At 40.0% G+C, this 16693-nt stretch overlaps 1 protein-coding gene across 2 annotated transcripts in view; it reads right to left on the reverse strand.

Moving 5' to 3' along the window:
- The window catches only part of LOC124132743 (V-type proton ATPase 116 kDa subunit a 1-like), a 56852-nt gene extending 45341 nt beyond the window's left edge, over nt 1-11511 (reverse strand). The window contains exon 1 of one of the 2 annotated variants that reach the window (XM_046496821.2): nt 11427-11511. The gene's annotated coding sequence lies outside the window, so the exon portion shown is untranslated. Of the gene's footprint in view, nt 1-1730; nt 1840-11426 lie in introns of those variants that run through there. The other variant, XM_046496823.2, reaches the window with a different exon arrangement.
- Nucleotides 11512-16693: the final 5182 nt, after the last annotated feature.

Genomic DNA, 16693 nt, shown 5'->3' on the forward strand with positions numbered 1-16693 from the left:
CCAACCAACATTCTTGGTATTTCAACATGTTAGAGATGTTAAACATGATCTCAATTTATTGCTCATAACTAACTATGACTCATGGACTAAAGGAAAAAAACCACAAAAACAACTCTACACTTGCTTCATTTGGGGCTTTTGCATTACAGAGAGGGTTGGCGAAAGGGAAAATAATGTGGTTCAGGCACTGTGAGACAGACTATATTATGAGCAACGATTCACATCATCAGGGTATGATGACACGCAATCACAGGGATTGATCCATGATTATAAAGTGTACCTGGCAAGCAGATTGGTGGAAAAATTGTAACTTTGTTCAAAATTAGGATTTTTTTAAAGTTCTTATTTTCTTAAATTCATAAAACTAAGCATTAAAACATCTTTCTATTTATTGGTCCTGTTATCAGTGAAATACACTGGTTACCTCTACAAAGCCACAAAATTAGTTACTAGTCATATATATTAACATTAATTGGGAAATTTATAATGCCATTTGCTGCAGACTTAGGGCAAAATATCAGCCCTCTAAGCAGGTCTAGATAAATCAATCAAGTCTCCAAGGCCTATCACCCAAATCATTAAATCCCCTCTTCCGACACAGTCACGTCATGAAGCATCCATTGGATTTTGTAAGTGGGGAAGGCGAGGGCCACAAAACTATTTATTTCACTGAGCTGTAAACACCATCAAACAATCTATTCATTTTTACTATTAACATGATTAACACACAAAAAATGACGTTAACATATTTCCAACAATAAAAACTACTTATATTTTTAACAATGCCAACAATCAGTTCATTTCGGGCATACTTCTGAATTAACTATTCGCTTAAAAACTCTTCCTACTCCCATGAGTTATCAAAAGGATGCTCCCTTGTAAAGATAAAACTGTCAATTTCTTTGCTATCAGTAACAGTCTTTCTGAAGGGTGCTCATATGAATACACACATCAGAAAGTTAACAAGAATGTCTCACGTAGCTTGAAAATAACAGACTACTTACTGACACTGAACCACAGGGAAACTATGTACTCTTGTACAGGTCAAACAGACTCCCTGTGTGACACATTCCACACCTTGCTTTTAATATTCATACCATATCTGCCGTATACATGGTATAAGCACCCACTGACTAATTTCTACACCAATCTGTAGGTAATGTTTTTAAGCACACCAATATAAAACCCAAACTCTGCGTAACAGCAGGGATGGAAGTTATCCAAGAACATCAACTAGCATCAATAGTGATAACATATAGCAAATACATTGTATCCCACAAAATGTTTGAAATTCTCCTAGCCCTTAGGATACCGTTAACAGTACAAAAAATGGTCCAGTGGCTGCAGGCTAGCGCTAATTTCGTTTCCTGTAACAGTCCATATTTTCAGCAAACAGCAGTGCAGAATGGGTATATCTGCATAGTAACTTGCAACATTGTAGTCTCATAGACTTTCTAATAAGTGTGATCAAGAACGCTTGATCTCTGAAAAGAAATTTAATTCATCATAAATGGTTTCAATACGCACCCCCTTTGCTAATTTTCTAAGCACTCTATGTGCTTAATATGTCAAAAGGTATCAAGTACTTTTTAATGAAATAAACTCACCGAAAGTCAGCCAAGGTGAAACTCAGTATGTGCTCCTGCACTGATCAGACTCAGTCAGTATCTATCCCTGATACATTCCACGCCCTGCCCTATTGATATCCAGCTAATTTCTAATGAGATTACCTCAATTAGTCAGCAGTACCACCCTGGGCTAGGTGTGACGATTGATCTCACTTCACAACAACCTGCTACTCCTCTTCCTGTTTTACCAGTGCGTGGCCACCAGCTAGTGTCCCTGGAGCACAATACAGTTATATGCCTGGAGACTGGTCATGGTCTAATGCCTACTTTCACTTGTAATTGTCACTCCAGATGTCCTGTTACATAATTGTACCGGAAAAGTGAGAAACTGCTTTGTGGAAAGAAAAGGACTTAACACTTATTCTATGAAAATATATAATTTTGATAGAATCAAAAAACGCCATTTAAATTGAAAAGGAGCCCCAGTGAACCTGAGGAAAATCTAGACTTGCTTCATTTAGGGCTTTTGCATTACAGAAAGAGCTGGGTGGAAGGGGAAAAAATGGTTCAGGGTCTATGAGACAAACTAAGGAGTAACTTGTAGCCAGGGTTCAACACAGAATGGGTGGGGTGTCAGAGGATTTTGCTGCACAAATGTACTGAAAGTAATTACCTTCCCTTTTAGATTGTCATATTTTGGGGTTACCCTCCCACACAAAGAGCTGTGAGGAATGGAAAATAATGGTTCAGGGGCTATGAGACAGACCAAAAGAAAATTAAAATAAATGACCGGTTCCTAATACAGATAATATTTGGTGCATGTCACAATGAACCTATACCATGTTTACATTCCCAGCACATCGCTGGTGCCACACAGTGGTGATTGTATGAAACTGACTGACAATCATTGTGGGTCATAATTCAGGGCATACGATTATTTATAATTTCAAATGACAACAGCTGTTTTGTTGAATTATGTTTACATTGCAGCATAAATTGTACCAAATACAAAAGCAACCTTTCAGTCTGCTAACTTTCTATCTACATATAGCATTGGGGGGCGTCATCACTCCTAAGGCTTATTATAATATCTGCATAATAGCCTGTTAGCCTGAAAAGAGAGTTACATTTCTTCTATTTTAAACCAGAGTATTTTATTTCTCATATAACCCAGATTATTTATTTCTAATGTGAAGCAAGAGTAACCAATTTCTAGGGTTCGTAACTAACACAAATCTGCTAGTCCAAGACTAGTAAAATTCAGGAAGGACTAGTAATAATTCCTTGTGGACTATCTGCCAATTTTGTGGACTAGTTTAAATATATATTAATTCCCTACTCTGATTTTTCATACAAAGCCAGAGTTAGTTGGATTGATGTGTTACAGTGATTACAAGGACAGGTATCGGGGCAAATCTGAGGTTCAAACACATGACATCAGTATAAAGAAGTGAGATAGTGAGTGTATCACTATTACTGTAGTGTGTCAGCTAAATGTAGGAAACACAAAAGTGCCACATGTCATAGGTATTGACAGTACTGAGAATGGTGTTGCCAGACTTCAGCTTTACAAGAGGAGGAGGACTAATAAAGTAACTATAACTGCTACATCATCACATAATCATTCTGTAAAATCCTGCTGGAACCAAACAAACCTCATCATGCTCATAAGACCATCAGACTAGGGGAACATGTGGTGCAGCAATAAACACTACACCTACATACCAGTATTCCTTAATAAACTCAAACAGTGAAACCAAATATTATCAAATGAACGGCACGCCAAGCAATGATGTTATCTTCCGATACTTAATGCACCATCCCATTGTCAAATTGTGTTATACAATGCTGTAGATTGTACAAGCACATTTAGCAATTTGAGGCCTCGTGACGAGCAATGATAGTCAACCATGGTGACAGGGCAAACCACATCCTGCTATACCTGTGTTATGTATTATAGCTACTTCCTGTTTTTCTTTCAAAGTAAAGATCACAAATGATATTAATCAATTATAATCAGATCTTAGTGCTTGTTACCGCACTACAAAGACCCCAGGACATCCTATTACTGGTCACGTGAGAACGGCCTTTCACCCACTTTGACCTACCTATGGAATGACTAACAAAAAGCCAACATTAACCAATCATAAAGCAGCTTTCTTGACCCTTACAACACTAGCTTTGAACTGTCGACTTCCGTGCCAGACTATGGTTTGATTGAAAATTCAAAAACTGAACGAAAGAAAATTCTGGAATATGCAACTGATAGCAGAGATTGCATGGCAGTCCTTCCCACAGGCAATGGAAAGTCTCTTCCATTTCAAATGTTTATCCCATTAAAGCAAGACGAAGATTTTTATGGAATCAGTTGTATAACGTGATACTTTCGTTCAGAATACCAGTGTTAGCCCTTCAAGACACATTCTGATTGTCTCCCGACACTCAGATTGGTTGAACGATAAACCTGTAATGGGATGTCCCCAGATCTTTGTTTAGCAGAAGTGATAACTAAGATCTAAGTTTATTGACAATGTACATTCATAAGCATTATTTCAGACAAATTGGATATGTTTTTTATCGTTATTAAATATGGCACATTATTATTCCTAACTGTAAACTTGTCCTAACAACCCAAACAATCATAAAGTTCCTCCAGATAGGAACATGAGGAACTGAGTATGACCATATCTTGTCCCATACCCAATATTGCCGTAATCATATCACGTTTCAGTAAGCATGGTCAGCAAGCAGTGTGAAAAAACTTAATTCACTGAGAGAGCTGTATATCATGTATATTGTACCTCAATTTCTATTTCTGAACTTTATCCTGCTTATTACTCTTAGATTTCATGCAAATAATTTTATCCACATGCTAGAGGGATGAAACCTAATACAGTAAACTACGTTTATAACGAATACGCTTATAACAAACTGACGGATATAACCAACTTTTTTTGTTGTCCCAACCATTTGCTATACATGTGATGTATATATGCATATTACGAACTACGGTTATACCGAACAATTAGCGGCCCCTTTCAGTTTGTTATAACCGTAGTTTACTTCACGTTGTATGTAGGGTCAGCAGCAGAAAATATTCTGTCATTTCTGAGGACTCCAAGAAGGAGTTGTTTACCCAGCAACTGCATGAAAGTTTACTTTCACAGTGTCAGCGACTCCAAAGTTCACATCTGAGTTTTATCTATCACCCAGTGAGATGGGGGGTAAACTGACAAGGCTAGTGAACCAAGTCTGTGGTCTAACAACACCTACACAATAAACAAATGACAAACATGATAGTAGTAAATTCAACTTTCACAAACTCATGACGACTAGCAAACAAACCGTAACAATTTCCTGATACACATGTTGCATATATTTGCTTTATTACATTGTGGACACATTTCATTTTGTATTACTTATAAAGAAGGAGAACCTGAAATGTGACTGGCTGCTTTGAATGGTTTATCGTATTTAAAGGATCATGCTATTATATGCTTAGAGATTATCTTATCAAAGTCGTGAGCCTAAATCAATTGACACTGCAGTGTCCACATGTGCAGAAATCAGTGACAAAACTGATAACCATGATAGCAGGTCAAATCATGTGTACTTCAACATGTACAACATGAAAGAGTTTGTTCTTTACTGCCATTTAGCTACTTTGTCTTGAGTGAGTGAGTGAGTATGGTTTTAGCAATATTTCAGCAATATCACGGCGGGGGACACCAGAAATGCACTTTGTCTTGAACATGCACAATCAGTTTGGACCTCCAGAATACCAATTTTCCATGGCCTTTTTTGTTCATTATTCTGACGAAATATGACACAAACACACATCATCATTTAATTTCCAATCCTGACTTTCCTGCATACTGATTTTACCATGCTCCACGCAAAGACATCTATAAAATGTCACAATTTTGTTAGGTCTTAAGGAAAAATTAAGTATGGTCCCTGTCTGTATTTGCACTGTAAGATGTTCAGAGATTGATTCTTTCTATGATTTATTCTAATGAATCATCGTAACTGGTAGTTGAAATGCCAAGGTGACAAAAAAAGTCAGGTTCAGCAGTTTGATGAAGTATTGCTCATTATTGAGACTTAGATAATATTTATCATAGAAAATCATAGACAGTAACGGATACAGTGTTTCTGAGTGGTTTATTTCTTGGGACACTGACTGAATATAACCCAAAATATCCTGAAGAGTTTATTCAAATGTGAATGATATAGAAGAATGTCCTATCAGAATTTGATTATGACACTGTCCTGATGACATTGTCTCCACCAAGAAAACTTATTACTGTCAAACACTTGATAAACCGACAGTACGTTTGTCTTTGGAGACTGGGGCCCCATGGTTAAACATGTGAAACTGTTGCCTCGTTCTACCAGGGCCCCAGGTATGATTCCTCACCGGAGTACAATCAGTACAGTGTGAGAAATCCATCTTTGATACCCACTGCCATGATATGGCTGGAGTAATGCTAAACCCTTCATGATGTTTAATATGAAAGAATATTGCATAAAAAATGAGTTACTTCTAGCAAAAGTACAGCCATGTCTTGGTAGGGATCCTGAGAATTCGTTTCACACATTGGATTCTAGTCTAAAAAGATTTAGTCTCAGAAAAATGTTATCTTATTTACTAATACATGTATATCTACAAAATAAAGTATAGAATCCAAATGGAGCCCAGAACAATGCTTAATTGGGATATAAACATACTGTGAACATGGTGAACTCAATGTAGAGCTAGGTTACTTGTAGATTTAACCGCACTAAATTGAATTTGGAACCGAATGGGCAACGTGAGGTTTGAAATGTTAAATTTAATGCGGTTAAATCTACATGTGACCTAGCTCTACATTGAAAACACAGTAAGTTTATCTCCATTCTACCATGACTAAATAAAATGCGAACTCTTTGATGTCAGCAAATATAATGAGTGAAGCGGCATGGGTTGAGTCCAATGTCCAATGATCTGAATTACAGAATCACCGACAACAGCATGTAAACAAAATATGGCGCTGCATATGCTCAAGCAGTTTGTTTACACTGTAGTACTTCACTCGAACATATGACAGGCTTTGAAAGTCATATATAAGCACGGCTACTTGGTAAGCTAACATGAGCTTGGCATCCCTAAAAAAAAAAATAAGCAAGCCTTATATTGCTGATTGTGACTTAAAAAATATGACGTCACAGTCGTATAAAGAGAAGCGCCAAATACCAAGTTCTCTGTTGTCCCCAAAACTAAAATACATTGTCTTTAAAGATTTCTATCGTGTGTTCTGCACGAAATGTATTGTCACACATCCTTTGAATATTGTTGTAACCGCAACTTTTCACTTTGTAACCTGTAATTGCAGATATAATTATTTAAATATGCCTACCGACAATGACTGAAAAAAAAGTACTATTCTATGAATATTGGCTTCCGTGGTGATGTGGCAATCCTTCAAGAGGAAATCTAGACTTCATTCTAGACTTTTAGCTGGGTTCATTTCTTAATTAATTCTATAGGGTCTTGATCCATATGGACAATCTAGCCTACAGCTTCTGCATGATGATCAAAACAATGTAACCACCAGACTGTCAATGCTCTTGTGAAACCTCAAAAACAAAAAATCAACATTTTGAGACTATTTGATAACATAGCAAACATCACCACCAATCCTGGCCAGCACTCCCTGATAACACAGGGGAAACTCAACTGTGACCAGATTTATGACTATCTTCCTATAACTAGCTAAATCTAAGCATGTTCAACAGTCCAGCCTGCCCTATAAAACCTTGATTGAATTTTACAGGAGTCAATACAGACAGGTACAATGGGACAGATTATATACAGCCTAGGGCAGAGAGTACAGCAGTGCCCAGAGAAGGGGGAAGTATACATCCTGTACACAGGGCCTGGCAATAACAATGAAGTATCATGATATTGCATCCTTGTTATTTCCTCTAAAATCGACATTGTACTGTAAAGTAATCTCCAGTTATTTTGCTAGAGACAAGACAACATTTTCATGATAATATCAACTTTGGATGGCATTTCTCTGTGTCAAATTTGAAAATAAAACTCTTTAGGGCATTTTAAATGACAGTCAGTAAATGTCTCACAAAGTTTACTGATCTGAGCCCAAAATCTTATAAAAAAACTACAAGCAGTAACCAAACATGTTAAACTTTATAACACGCAAATACAATCTTGGTGATCATGTACTCAGCCATGGCCTGCAGCTTCTATGAATTTCAATCACAAAAAGACAAACCATTCAAGAAGTCAGCTTCAGTTTTAACTCCATGGCAGAATGACTTTCAAATCCATCCATCTATACATGACTGACATAGCTACCGGGTATTTTTTGTTGACCGACCTTATGTGCAAAAGTTGGAAGAAATCCGGGAAACAAAACAAAAAGGTGCCCCCCGAAAGAAAAGTCTGGAAATACTGAAATAAGGATCACAAAAAGCGACAAGGCTGAAAATAAACCCTCCCAAAAAACAAACAATTCCCTCGGTCCATGACATGTACAATTAGTTTACTGATATTACTGACAAGTAGGCACATTTTGTTGAGCTACTTAATATACAATAGTGTTCCTTGTGAAAGTCACAAGGTCTTACAACAGAAAAACATGTCAGTGCTTGGGTATGTCACAACTGCTGCTGGCAACCAACCAAGAACAATACTGTTAACCTCATAAATGTCATAATTATATCGTTATATAAGTGGAATAATTTTGACCAAAGCGTAATCACATCACGCCACCTCATAATTACACTGGCATATTCTGTTGGAGCAATCTCGTTTCTGAACTGATTGTATCACTATCTATAACAGAAAACAAACACCCTTCTTTGTCCTTTTGATATGGGACCAAACACATTCAGCCATATATAAATATAAATTTACTGTTTTTTAGATTATTTGCTCCCACTTTTACTTTTTGTGGTGTCCACAATTAAAACAGAGCACCCCTATTACATAACGTTAGAAAGGTCTTACAAGGGTAAAGAAAGACAAGGAAATACATAAAACAGAATGTTCTCCTAAACAGACATCATCACAACATGTTCACTGACTAACACAATGGTACATGCATAGCTGGCTATTCTGGGGGCTATGATTTCAAGTTCATTATGACCAAAATGACACTAATGGCAGCAACAGCCTACGTTCGAGGATGTGACCGATATCACAATAAAACAGATACACAGCACAGTAAGTGTTAATGTCAGTCTTACCACATAGCTATATAATACTGCAAATCACAATTTTGCAATGATACACATCATACCTAAACAAATGGCACAGTAAGGAGCTAAAATGACATGTTCAAGATGGCTGTTGTGGCAGCCATCAGATCCAATTTCTCTGAGTAATGTTTGGAGACACCATCAAATTATTCATGCAAACCAGCAAAACAGGTGTTGCAGTTTCAGAGATGTTGAATATGCAATACTGTGTAGTTAATGATGGGTGGACAAATAGACAGACATGCCACGATATAACCTTGGACCTACATAAACCTTTGTATAGGTCTGTGACATAACATTGGTTGACTTTCGGTCAGGTGAGCTAAAATCAGTCTGTTGAGGTAAAAGCTCTTGCCTTATATGACAAAAAACAAGCTCATTATAAGTCTTGACAAGAACATGACATCCTGCTTTATATTAGTTTCATACATTTTCTCTACATGTTGTAAGACTACAGACTGACCCAGGATCTGATGTGATTTGTTACAATGTTATTTACACTCAGCTAGATCCTGTTTGGCAGGTAGACAGACGGACCCCTACACGGGTACACTCCCTTCTCTAGAGTCCCATCAAACAGTGGGCTCTGTTTACACTGTTAGGTAAGCATTACATTGCATAACAGTGTACCAGACATCCTGTTCCTCGATGTTAGCAGTGTGTCACTGTAAACAGTTTTCTTTCAAAGAAATTGATTTTTTATCTGATCTAGGTATACTTTATATATATTGAAGAATGCAATTACTGTATTCGACGTAATAAGCGCCCCGCTCTAATAAGCGCCCACGACGACATTTGCTAATATATTGGCTGTGAACAATCCCAATTAGCACCCCTTCTGATTGATCAATGTGCACAAGACTTATTTATTCACGTATAATACGCTCTCATGTGTTATATGCACCCTTAATTATGGGCCATTAAATTCTGGAAAAATATATCTGCCGTACATAAACACTTCAGCATAAACCACGAAATTTATCTTTCAACTCTGTTTTTTTCACCAAAATAATATTCTAATAAGAGCCCCCTATTTCTAATTTTGAGAGCTCCCTGGGCGCTTATTACATCGCAATACGGTATGTCTCAATCAAAAGACTGACCTTGTAACTTCTTTTAGAGTAAATCATGACAAAATGACTCACTATATATTCCTTTCAAGAGTCGTGGGCATTCAGGGTATGTATCAGGTATACCCATGCTTGTCATAGGGCTGACTAAAGTGGGTGTGGGACTATGCTCATGCTATCTAACACTGGTCTGCCTGGCCATGATTGTATTACTTACAGCTGGAATATTGCTGACTGTAGCAAATGAAAAACATCCACTCACTCTTTTCAGAAGAGTGGTGTCAGATTGCATTCTTCCAGTTATTTCACAATTAACATATAATTGATCCCATATCAGATGAACATAGCTTTTATACTTTCATAATACATGTATCATGATGATAAAACTGAGGATTATTAAGTGTACCAGTATACAAAAAAATATGCCTTAGATATTTCGAACAAGATAAATCATATATTACAAGTGTCTCAGCACCATACGTTTGGAGGAAATTATTAAAATTCTTTTTATCATGTAGGGTAGTGGGTGTATGACATATCCTGGATTTCAAGTATTTTTGTCACTTGACATGATACACCTTCATGACATCTTAACATATCTTATCTGTACAGTGAAGTTCGTAAACTCAGACTTAACAGGTACACAGTTTTGGTCATAACCACTAGCCCACAATGTATTTTTTAACTTTGTGGTTCATGTAAAATAACAACAGGATGCGAAACAAGTACGAGTCCCTCAAAATGTTCACTAGTTAGTGGCTGTGTCTACCCCTAGTCTTTATATATATTATTTGGTGCCTTTTGTTATGTAGTTTGGGTAATCAAAGGGACAACCAAACTCTATCAATAGATATAAAACGTCCTTTTATTTCTATGGGAACATCTCAGCATAGATATTAGATCTTTGTCAACAGACAAACTATTCTGAAGCATTGCCATAGCAATAAAAGGAAATTGCTATCCATAAAACTTGTCAGGGAGTCTAAGACTGCAAAGTTTTAAATATCCATAAAATAACCCAGCTGGAATGGATTATAAAAATAAATATATGAGACCAATAACTATTAACTTGAGAATACATGCCAGGATTGCACACTGTTCAGATCCCAGCCATTAACAGTGCTAAGTTACTTTTACTGTAGTTTGGATTTATATGATCACCTGATTGATCTAAGGATAATACCTAGAGACCAGTCATAGCTATACCACACATACCAAACAAAAAGTCTTGGTTGTATTTATCGTGACAGACCTTTTAACTGAACCCGTAGAATATGAAAGTAGATTTTACCTATTGCCGACTAGATGTATTTATTCAATGCATCCTGTGACGCTTGTGACATTTACCGACCCGCTGACAGGAAGGAAGATATTATTAATATTTCTTTTTAGCAGTACATTTACCTACAATAACCAACGAGATTAATATTATTTCATATAGGTTTACTGAAAATATATATAATGATACGAACTGCTGGTAAATATGGGTGAGAAACTTCAAGTTAATTCAGTCCACACCTACCTTCCGACTGCTGAAGCCGAAGTGTGTCGATCATGTGACCGGACTAGTCACATGGCACTTGTTGCTCTCCGTATGTGACGTCACATGCAAAACTCGAATATCCGTGTTTAGAGACTGGTTTAACAGAGTTAAGGCGTCCAGCCAGATGAGTTATTATCAAACAAGTCAAAGGCCTCAACGGGTTTCAACCTGACACGAGTTTGATGGCATTGTACACTTGAATATTTGACGTTTTGATAACCCATTATTTAATTGTCAAAGAAAGGTTGCCTAAATCGTTTTTATATACACTTCTAAATGCACAGTCGTGTCACCCACAAGCCTGCACCATGTCGATTGTGTTTACACTCACGACAAAAATAGAAATAAGTTAAATAGATGTATAACTTGATATTGCTTAAGTGGAATTAGAATGAAACATTCCCGTATTTAAAAGGACACAACTTTGAATGATTTAATATTTCCTGTATAACAAGTCCCATTACTTCATACAGCCAGAGACCATAAAATATTTTATGGTCTCTGAAACAACGAATCAATAAGTTCTTTAAGATAGAAATGCTTTGACTTCATATTCATATGTGATTTGATCTCCGAAAGTCCACCCAGTTGGTAGTCAGAAACCTTATACAGGTTGCTGCTATATCATAATCTCGCATGCTGGAGTAGTCATGAATGTTATTATGTATGAAAAAGGAAATTGTCAATTCACAACCTATATGTTGGCCGTGAGTTGATGCATTTGCTAAAAATGAGATGGATACATTGAAAAAACCCGCAGCATTTGATGTAAATGACGACGACGTTGCTGTTGCTGCTGCTGATGATGATAAATTGTATGAATGCCGAATTGACTGTGTTAAATCATTGAAGCCAAAGAAACCTAAATTACAGAAAAAGCAAAGTTTGCAACTGACCTGCAATTTTCGGTAATTTGTGACACAGCCATTTGTAAGCCATGTATCTCTTGGTAAACTCGCAATCTCTTTGGTAAACTCGCGTACTAGGTGTTTATGTAAAGTTAGTGGAGTCTGGTCTAGGGGGTCCTGTTTAGTTATGATTTCATGCAACTGTTTTTGCAGCCAAATAATCACCACTTGCTTCTATAGTCTGTCTCTCAGTCCCTGAACCATATTATTTTCCCTTCCGGCCAACCCTTTCTGTAATGCAAAAGCCCCAAATGAACCAAGTCTAGATTTTCCCTCAGGTCTTAATCTCCCAACTCACTGGGGCTCCTTTTCAATTAAGTGGAATTATTTGTTACTTTCATAATTATATATTTTCAGAGACTAAACGTTAGTCCAATGTTTCTATGATATTACAGCCTGGAGACTGGTGGTCATTTCATTGTCAGACCGCCTCCGTGGTCGGAAGAGCGGAAGGTCTGGGGTTTGATCCCCGGCCGCGTCATACCAAAAGACGTTAAAAGATGGTACTTGTTGCTCTCGGCATTAAGGGGCTAAAACAAGGACTGGTCGGCTCGGGGTCAGTATACTGTGTCTGAGTTAGGTATTCATGTTAAACTGCGGCATGGTATCCCAGTGGGCTGGCACTATAAATCGGCATCAGTCCGGACTAGTACAAGCAGCCACAAACACACACGTGCATGCACGTCGCTATATAAGTGCAATAAGCTTGGACGCGACGTTAAACCCAATTTCACCTCACCTCATTTCATTGTCTGAATGTGACAACCCTACTGGGCTGTGGGCCTTATACTTGTAGGCCTACTGGGCAATTGTCCACTTGTCCACAAAACATATAGCCTCGGTGACATAATACTGAGTGCAAGATGTGAAACTGAGACACAGTCCCATCGTAATTAGGGTGGTCGTTAACTGATATGTTGATTTACATCGTCAGTGTCGGCAAACTAACAAAGAGTGTTAGGGCTTGAACCCAACCTTCTATCGCACTGCCGAAGGTCGAGTGTCCTATACTGAATAAATTAAGACCACCCACTTTCAGAGACCCTCCCTAATTACAGACAACGAGAACGTTATACAATTACAACTGTAGTATTATACAGCCTTTAACAAAAATGTCAGGATCTTCGGAGTCATCGAACTCCAAGGGTCCTATACACATCATGCAGTTCAGTGAAATTCGTTATAAAGTGAGGCGATGTGAAATGGGGTTTGTCGTCGCGTTCAAGATTATTGCTCGTATACAACGACGTGTGTGCGGGACCACTAACTACAAACGTAATTACGTTATAAGATCATGGACTGTCAAAGAAATTTCATTATGGGCCCAAGGAAAGTATAGCTTATAGCTTATAGCTTATACGTGACCAAGGGCTGCCAGGGGAATGACGTTTTGGGGGCCAGGAGCTACAAAAGAAATGCCGTCAGGAGATCACGGACAACAAAGGGGAGTAGATTCTGACACTGCCGACTAATAAGGAAATCAGTTATAAAATCACGGACTGCCATTTGCAAGGGTTCTCTCATTAGTTATACACACCATTGGTCACACACTCCGATTTTGCCAGTTGTCACACAGAGGAAATGGTGATCAAGTAAGACACCTACGGTTGTAATGGAATAATCAAATATACTTTTATTAGGCCGGCATGAGATAAAACGCTGAGACACCTTTAGTCGCAGTTCAGATGATTAACATGTTGGAAAACACAATGTTAAGGGAACTAAAAACTAAACCTGAAATAACTAATCCAGTAAAACTGACTATAAAACAACACTCAGTATTTGATCTACTTTTACTTTCAGTTTGGCAATTCTGCAAGGATGAGATGCTGGGCAAGCTAGAGTTACAGTTTAGATAACTGATCCATATTGGAAGATTTCTGTCACTGTAAATTAACTCAATGATCATGTAACTCACTATAAATAGACGATACTCATTGATCTTCCAGCTTAGTGTATAAGTGCTGACTTGTCCTTTGACTCCAAGATTGGCTGGTTGGTTTGTTTGTTTGTTTGTTGTTTAACGCTGCACTTAGCAATATTCCAGCTGTGTGACAGCGGTCTGTAAATAATCGAGTCTGGACTAGACAGTCCAGTGATTGACACCATGAGCATTGATCCTTGTGGTGAGTGGATGGATAACTGATGGCCATCTTGTGATGAGTAGATGGCCTGTTGGTGGCTACCTTGTGATAGTGGATTGCCTGTTTGTGACCTCCTTGTAGTGAGTGGATGGCTAACTGGATGCCTCCTTGTGGTGAGAGGATGGCCTGTTGGTGTCCTCCTTGTGGTGAGTGGATGGCCTGTTTGCGACCTCCTTGTGGTGAGTAGATGGCTAACTGGATGCCTCCTTGTGGTGAGTGGATGGCCTGTTTGCGACCTCCTTGTGGTGAGTGGATGGCTAACTGGATGCCTCCTTGTGGTGAGTGGATGGCCTGTTTGCGACCTCCTTGTGGTGAGTGGATGGCTAACTGGATGCCTCCTTGTGGTGAGTGGATGGCTAACTGGATGCCTCCTTGTGGTGAGAGGATGGCCTGTTGGTGTCCTCCTTGTGGTGAGTGGATGGCCTGTTTGCGACCTCCTTGTGGTGAGTAGATGGCTAACTGGATGCCTCCTTGTGGTGAGAGGATGGCCTGTTGGTGTCCTCCTTGTGGTGAGTGGATGGCCTGTTTGCGACCTCCTTGTGGTGAGTAGATGGCTAACTGGATGCCTCCTTGTGGTGAGTGGATGGCTAACTGGATGCCTCCTTGTGGTGAGTGGATGGCTAACTGGATGCCTCCTTGTGGTGAGTGGATGGCCTGTTGGTGTCCTCCTTGTGGTGAGTGGATGGCCTGTTTGCGACCTCCTTGTGGTGAGTAGATGGCTAACTGGATGCCTCCTTGTGGTGAGTGGATGGCCTGTTGGTGTCCTCCTTGTGGTGAGTGGATGGCCTGTTTGCGACCTCCTTGTGGTGAGTAGATGGCTAACTGGATGCCTCCTTGTGGTGAGTGGATGGCCTGTTGGTGTCCTCCTTGTGGTGAGTGGATGGCCTGTTTGCGACCTCCTTGTGGTGAGTAGATGGCTAACTGGATGCCTCCCTGTGGTGAGTAGATGGCTAACTGGATGCCTCCTTGTGGTGAGTGGATGGCTCACTGGAGGCCTCCTTGTGGTGAGTGGATGGCCTGTTGGATGCCACCTTGTGGTGAGTGGATTGCCTGTTGGTGGCCTCCTTGTGGTGAGTGGATGGCCTGTTGGTGGACACCTTGTGGTGAGTAGATGGCCTGTTGATGGCCACCTTGTGGTGAGTGGATGGCCTGGTGGTGGCCACCTTGTGGTGAGTGGATGGCTAACTGGATGCCTCCTTGTGGTGAGTGGATGGCTAAATAGATACCTCCTTGTGGTGAGTGGATGGCTAACTGGAGGCCTCCTTGTGGTGAGTGGATGGCCTGGTGGTGGCCTCCTTGTGGTGAGTGGATGGCCTGTTGGTGGACACCTTGTGGTGAGTGGATGGCTAAATGGAAGCCTCCTTGTGGTGAGTGGATGGCTAACTAGAGGCCTCCTTGTGGTGAGTGGATGGCCTGGTGGTGGCCTCCTTGTGGTGAGTGGATGGCTAAATGGATGCCTCCTTGTGGTGAGTGGATGGCTAAATGGATGCCTCCTTGTGGTGAGTGGATGGCTAACTGGAGGCCTCCTTGTGGTGAGTGGATGGCCTGGTGGTGGCCTCCTTGTGGTGAGTGGATGGCTAAATGGATGCCTCCTTGTGGTGAGTGGATGGCTAAATGGATGCCTCCTTGTGGTGAGTAGATGGCCTGTTGGATGCCACCTTGTGGTGAGTGGATTGCCTGTTGGTGGCCTCCTTGTGGTCAGTGGATGGCTAACTGGAAGCCTCCTTGTGGTGAGTGGATGGCCTGGTGGTGGCCTCCTTGTGGTGAGCGGACGGCTTGTTGGTGGCCTCCTTGTGGTGAGTGGATGGCCTGTTGGTGGACACCTTGTGGTGAGTGGATGGCTAACTGGAGGCCTCCTTGTGGTGAGTGGATGGCCTGGTGGTGGCCTCCTTGTGGTGAGTGGATGGCTAAATGGATGCCTCCTTGTGGTGAGTGGATGGCTAAATGGATGCCTCCTTGTGGTGAGTAGATGGCCTGTTGGATGCCACCTTGTGGTGAGTGGATTGCCTGTTGGATGCCACCTTGTGGGGAGTGGATGGCCTGTTGGTGGCCTCCTTGTGGAGAGTAGACAGCTTATTGGAGGCCTCCTTGTGGTGAGTGGAAGGCCTGTTGGTGGACTCCTTCTGGTGAGTGGATGGCCTGTTGGTGTACTCCTTGTTATGAATAGAACTTCTGACAAAAGGTGTGTGCAGTT

Source organism: Haliotis rufescens, unplaced genomic scaffold (genome assembly GCF_023055435.1).
Source record: "Haliotis rufescens isolate VD_foot unplaced genomic scaffold, xgHalRufe1.0.p SCAF_11, whole genome shotgun sequence".
Taxonomy (NCBI): Eukaryota; Metazoa; Mollusca; class Gastropoda; order Lepetellida; family Haliotidae; genus Haliotis; species Haliotis rufescens.